Source organism: Neomonachus schauinslandi, chromosome 15 (assembly GCF_002201575.2).
Source record: "Neomonachus schauinslandi chromosome 15, ASM220157v2, whole genome shotgun sequence".
NCBI classification, from domain to species: Eukaryota; Metazoa; Chordata; class Mammalia; order Carnivora; family Phocidae; genus Neomonachus; species Neomonachus schauinslandi.
This window is the reverse complement of record NC_058417.1, coordinates 3651978-3658415: the sequence shown is the minus strand read 5'-3', so window position 1 is coordinate 3658415 and position 6438 is coordinate 3651978. Positions and strand designations below refer to the sequence as shown.

The window sequence follows — 6438 nt, the reverse complement described above, 5'->3', positions numbered from 1 at the left end:
GTGTGTGTGTGTGTGTGTGTGTGTGTGTGTGTGTGTGTGTGTGTGTGTGTGTGTGTGTGTACGCGCGCAGGCTCGGGGCAGGTGAGCAGGGGCCGGACAGCACCACAGTGGGGAGGCACCAGAGCACCTGGGTCCCGTGTACCAGGGCAGTGGGGACCAGCTTGGAACTTGCATCCCTCTCCCCGCCCCAGGCCGGTCAGGAGCTCCTGGGAGGCTGCCGGACCTTTCTTAGCGGCACTTTTAGATGTACTTTTTTTTTTTTTTAAGATTTTATTTATTTGACAGAGAGAGACACAGTGAGAGAGGGAACACAAGCAGGGGGAGAGGGAGGAGCAGGCTTCCCGCTGAGCAGGGAGCCCGATGCGGGGCTCGATCCCAGAACTCTGGGATCATGACCTGAGCCGAAGGCAGACGCTTACACGACTGAGCCACCCAGGCGCCCCTTTAGATGTACTTTTGCATGCACACAGCCCGTCCCCACCTCTCCACTCAGCGTTTCCACAAGCAGCTGCTGGGCACTCATCTCTGCTGTTCAACTCGTGTGTCATTTTTGCTCCCAAAGCAAAATCCTTTGGCGATAAACCCTTTATGGTGAGTGTGCAATAGCATTAGGGCAAACACCGGGGCTGAGCCCTTCCAGTGACAGGGGCCGGTTACCCCACGTGCCACCACTCACTGAAGGAACTAAGGCAACCAGTCTCTGCTCTGTGCACATGCGGCCAATGGCAGGGGGCTCTGGTTACTGGATCTTCTACTTGGACAAAGAATCCTAAACGCTAACAGGTATGGAGTGCATGCCCTGTGTACCTAGGACCTCTTCTACACCATCTCATGTACTCGACACCCCCAAGTAAAATGCCCTCCGTTAACTAGGGGCAGCTCAGAGATCCGAAGGCTCTTCTGCTCAAGAGGAGGGCCCTGGGGGCCCCCCAGGAATGTCCGTGTGGAAACAGGTTGAGAGTGGGTGACACCTGGGGGGCGGGAGAGGCAACTGGCTGGGGTGCCAGGGAAATGAGACACAGAGCTGAGCCTGAAAGACCCCATTTTAGAAGCAGGGCACATGTGTGGGTCATGGGAGCAGGGGACTCTCTTGACTTGTAAAGACCCCGGAACAACGTCACCTGCACCCGATTTCCCGGCTCTGCCCACTCTTCCAAGCTCCAGGGTCACAAACTTCACCGACACAGGACATTGTCCCGTTGTTATCAGGGACCCGTAAAATTCTGAAGATTTAAAAAGAGCACGCAGGACGTGGAATGTGGAAGCTGGCCGGGACTCAGAGACCATAAATCTGAACACGATTTCACAGATGAGGATACTGGGGTCTAGCGAGGTCACATGACTTGCCTGATGCTCCACAGGCTTTGAACCTGGAGCCAAATCCGGAGATCGGGGTCTGTGACCCCCACAGTCCCCAGGGAACAGGGGAAGGATGTGGCAACGGAGACCACAGATGGAGCTGGCTCTTCCGTGGGGGAATTTCCTCTCCTTCCGACCTTCCCTCTCCCCCGTGAGTGCTGGGCCAGATCGGCCCCCTGACAGAGCCCACTCCTTGTGTTGTGGGCTCTACCCTCTAAGCTGGGAGCTGTTGCAGCCACTGAGTGCCTTCCTCCCTAAGATGGCCATGCTTTTCTCTGCACTCCCGACATGATCACAGACCAGAAGTAAATGTCACATGGGACCCACAGAACAAAGGGCACTCCTGAGGTTTTTAGGCTTTAGTAGGCTCCTTGGACATCATCTTAGAGTCAGGAAGCAGTGTGGGATCCCAGGTTCCTAGCTGCGGTGTGACTAAACCCTCAAATGAGAGGGAGACAAACCATGAGAAACTCTTAACTCTAGGAAACAAACTGAGGATTGCTGGAGGAGAGGTGGGGGGGGATGGGGTAACTGGGTGATGGGCACTAAGGAGGGCACGTGATGTGATGAGCACTGGGTTTGGCTTTTTTTTTAAAAAAAAGGTTTTATTTATTTGACAGAGAGAAAGAGAGCAAGCACAAGCACGGGGAGTGGCAAGCAGAGGGAGAAGGAGAAGCAGGCTCCCCACGGAGCAGGGAGCCCAATGCGGGGCTCGATCCCAGGACCCTGGGATCATGACCTGAGCCAAAGGCAGATGCCTAATTGACTGAGCCACCCAGGCGCCCCAAGCACTGGATTTTATAAACAACTGATGGATTACTGAACTCTACATCTGAAATTAATGACGTACTATATGTTGGCTAATTGAATTTAAATTTAAAAAATAACATTGGAATTAAAAGGAACTTCAAAAATTAAAAAAAAATAAACCCTCAAATGATCCAATCTAGCTTGCACGCATGCAAGCATGTGCGTGCACACACACACACACACACACAATCTAGCTGTGATAACCATTCAATCCTATGCCTTCCTCTGGACACGAGATCATCAGGATGCACCAGCTAAGCTCCCAGCCGGCAAAATATAATTAAAAAAAAAAAATTTTAAACAGGGGCGCCTGGGTGGCTCAGTCGTTAAGCGTCTGCCTCTGGCTTAGGTCATGATCCCCCCAGGTCCTGGGATCGAGCCCCATGTCCAGCTCTCTGCTCAGCGGGAAGCCTGCTTCTCCCTCTCCCGCTCCCCCTGCTTGTGTTCCCTTTCTCACTGCCAAATAAATAAATAAAATCTTAAAAAGAAAAAAATTTTTAAACAATCCCGTCCCACCCAATTTCCATCAAGAGAGCCTTAAAAAAACATTTAAATTCATTGACAATAAATCCCCCCCCGCCCCCCCTTCTCATCACCTGCACTCCTTATTCCCCAAGTGCTGGGGTCTCATCTGGACTCATTCATTGAAACGGAATCTCTTGGGGGTGTCAGATTTTCAAATCTCCAGGAGATTCCCAAGGGCAGCCAAGGGCGAGAACCGGTTAGAGAGAAATAGACCGAGGATGCCCTTTAGTGAAGGTCGAGAATCGAGGTGGAGAAAGACACGGGAGCCCCACACAGTGGTCAGGGGGCCCGAGGGGGCGCCCTGAGGTGTCCACTTCCTCCCTGAGCTCTGACAGAGCTGCTGGAAGAAACAGGGGGTGGCTGGGAGCCTCGGGCGTGCACTGGCCAAGACAGCCAGGACCAGTGCCTGCCTCTGCCGGCCACCGACTGCATCTTCGGAGCACCCGGACACCTTCTTGGTGGCCTGCATTTCGGCCATGCTGACCGTGGCCTTGAAGGGGTGGGGGTGGGATGCAGCGGTTAATTTCTTAACTCTCATCGCGATTCGGTTCACGGGAGACTCCCGGAATGTCTTTATCCATCACAGATGGTTTGGGAAGATGATAAATTAATATCGTTCAAATAGAGACATGGCTGGAATGATCAAATAGCACCATCTTCTTCGTGGGCCCCAAAGAGAAAAAGAGCCCCCGAGTCCATAAAGAAGACAAATGGTAAACAAAACCGCCTATCTTTTGACAGATTCCAGGACGAGTATCGCTCACCAACCATTCTGCGGAGAAAAGGGAGAGATTCATCTCATCGGACTTTGTATAGGACAACAGCCCGCGCCATAATGAGGCCTTCCCAGTGCTGGGAAATCGCGCTGAATAGGCGCGGGCTGCAGCCGCCTGCGTCCCCGGGCACGTTTATTACAGCCCTTTGTATGCACCAGCCCGGCCAGCCCCGGGTTGGTTCTAAACCAGGGGAGGGGAGAAAGAACCCAGCGAATTTGTTGCTATGAAACTTCCCCAATAACGTTTGGAATCCGATGCCCTTGCTCCAAGCTGTTCTTGTCTGGGTCCACCCCTGCTCTAAATTGAGCAAGGTCGGGAGCCCAGCCAATCGCCAGCAGGGCCTGGGTGGCCTCAGCCCCCTGCCTGGGGCTCCTCCCCAGGCCCTGGGAAGTCAAGGGTAAAGAGGGCCCCAGTGGCCATTCCCAAGCACCCTCGGGTCAACTGCCAACTTGAGTCAAGATCCTCTGCCAGTTGTCCCAGTTCCCCAGTGAAATGTCTCTGAAACAGAGCAAAGAAGGACATAACGGAAGGCTACAATGGGGCTCTCCCGAGGTCAGCCCCAGGAGGCCGGGGCCTGGGGTGGCTGCATGCCTAGGGGACTGCAGAAGCCTCTGAGCGCAACCCACCAGAGATCAAAATGCTGGGGCCAAATGCTTCCAGCAAAGGAGATGTTTCCTGAAACAGAGCCACCCTGGGAAGACAAGGCAAACGGACGGACTCCGTGGGGGTAGGGTGGGGACAGAGAGACTCCCATCTGAAGACCTCAAGGGTATACAGCCCTCTCTGCTGGCGTCTGACCTCCTACAGGTGGTCTCCCCCCGCCCCCCAAGATCTCAGGGTCTCCATTTGGTGGGAAATGTCCCATGTGGAAACAGAGGATTCAGAGTTCCCACTCGCCCCGAGGGGTTTGACACCAGAAAAAAAGAGAGCACAGGGGAAAGATCTAGAACCTTCTGCACCGAAAGCAGGACCTTTCAGGTCACGTTCCTCTTGCTCACCAATCAGAGAACAGATCGTTCAGGCACTGTCTTTCCTCGCCAATCAGGACGCAGGACCCGCCAGGTAGGGTCTTTCCTCGCCAATCAGGACGCAGGACCCGCCAGGTAGGGTCTTTCCTCGCCAATCAGGTGGTAGGATCCTTGAAGCACTGTCCTTCCCCGCCAGGCAGGAGGTACCGCCGAGGCCCGCCCCCACCTTCCATGTTTCCCTGGCAGGGCACGCAGGCGTTCTTCCGCGCAGAATCTGTCCTCACGTTTCTCTCTTCCTCGGGCCCTTCCCTCGGGGTCCCACCAAGGCGGGGGGCAGCTGCTGTCCAAGGCTCCGAGGGACGACGGAGCCACCAAGGCCAGCCACAGGGTTTGAAGTAAGAAGGCAGGGGCACACCCTCGTCTGCCTGCGCCTGTCCCGCCTGGAAACCAGCAGAGTGGGAAAGCCCCAGAGGACAACCTGCAGGTTCCTAGGACCCGGTGGCTTCCTGACATCTCAGCCTGAGCCAGGAGAGGCCACAGGTGGCTCTTGCGTCATTCTGCATGCAACAGAGGAGAGGGAGGGGAGGCAAAGGGCAAGATGACCAGGCTCTGCTCCCTCCTGCCTCTCCAGGGGACGTGCCTTTCCTGCTGTGAGGGCGCATGACCACTGCCCTTCCACGCCCAGCCGAGATCCCCTCAACCACGGACACAGGGCTGCCCACCTGAGTGGCCCCTGCTAATTAAAATTCCCTTGCCAAATCCCCAAGAAAGCTATGTGCAACCCGTTGTTTGCAACTCCTTGGCTTTGATTTCTCTGTAAAGGGAAGACAACAGGCGAAGAAGGGGCTGGATACCTTCCAAGTACGGTCTCTGAAAACCCAAAGCCCTCTCTCTCTCCCCGGTCATGCTCCTGCTCATGCCTTCCTGCCACCAGAGGCGTTTCTGGGTCCCTTGGCTCAGGCCACCTTGAGGTCGGTTGGTCGGTTCCTGCTCCAAGTCTCCCCCGGGGGAGTCTCACCTTGATTCTCTGGTTTGGGATGTGGAAATCGCCGGGCTACCTTTAGGAGTAAACTTCTCTTGACAACCACCAGAGGCAGCCTTAAGTCCACAGATCTGGGAGGACAGCTCTGTTTGTGTCTGGGGAACCACCCGATTCATCCCTGTTCCTGTGGCACCGAAGGGATTCCTCCCGGAGGAGACAGGCTGGGAACCTGTTTCGTTTTGGAGAAAAGTATTCTCCACCAGCAGGGCCGGCTTCATGGGCCCGATGCTCGGAAGGGCATGCGCTTGGTGGAAGCTCTGCTTGCTGCCATTTAAAAATTCTTAGCAATTCCTGAGCAAGAAGGCCCGTGTTTTCATTTTGCACTGAGGCCCACGAGTCCTGTAGGCGGTGGTACCCACGAGTGCCCGACATCTTGCAGATTTCCTGATAAGAAGATACTCTGGCTTCATCCAAAGGCTAGGCAGTGCCCACCGACCAGTCTCTGGACTGCAGCTCCTCATCTGAGCCTGAGCCTGACAAGGCCTGGGTCTTGCCTGTGTCAGGGTCTACACGGGTCTGTGTCAGGACCTGGATCATGCTGGATGGTGGCCCCAAGAGCCCTGGGAGAGAAATCTCTTCTTGGGAAGCCATGCTTACGGCAAGCCCTGTCTCTAGGCCTCAAGGTTTAGACAGGACAGCCCGGTTCCTGGAATTCCCAAAAGCAAATGTGGGGTGGGAGGCCCCAGGTCTCCCCGCCCACAGCAGCACTGAGTTCCCTGGCATTTCAACAGCTCCTCTGAGTCACCTGACCATTGCTTCATTTTTGTGAGGGGAGCGGGGGAAACACAACAGCGGAAAAGTGAAAACATTCGTGCTCGCTCCGGCAAACGAAAAGAGTCTCCGGTCTCCCTTTAATTTTTTTTTTTTTTTGTCCTCAGAAGGAGAGCTATTTGCAGGTGGATTAAATGTTCCTTCTGAGACCCTGCCCCCAGAGCCGCCGACCTCACTGGGACCGTTA

General features: G+C 54.9%; 1 protein-coding gene across 1 annotated transcript in view; it reads right to left on the bottom strand.

The window, feature by feature from the left end:
* NTN1 (netrin 1) overlaps positions 1-6438 on the bottom strand; it is a 161127-nt gene that overhangs the window by 57143 nt on the left and 97546 nt on the right. The gene's annotated exons all lie outside the window — the stretch shown is intronic.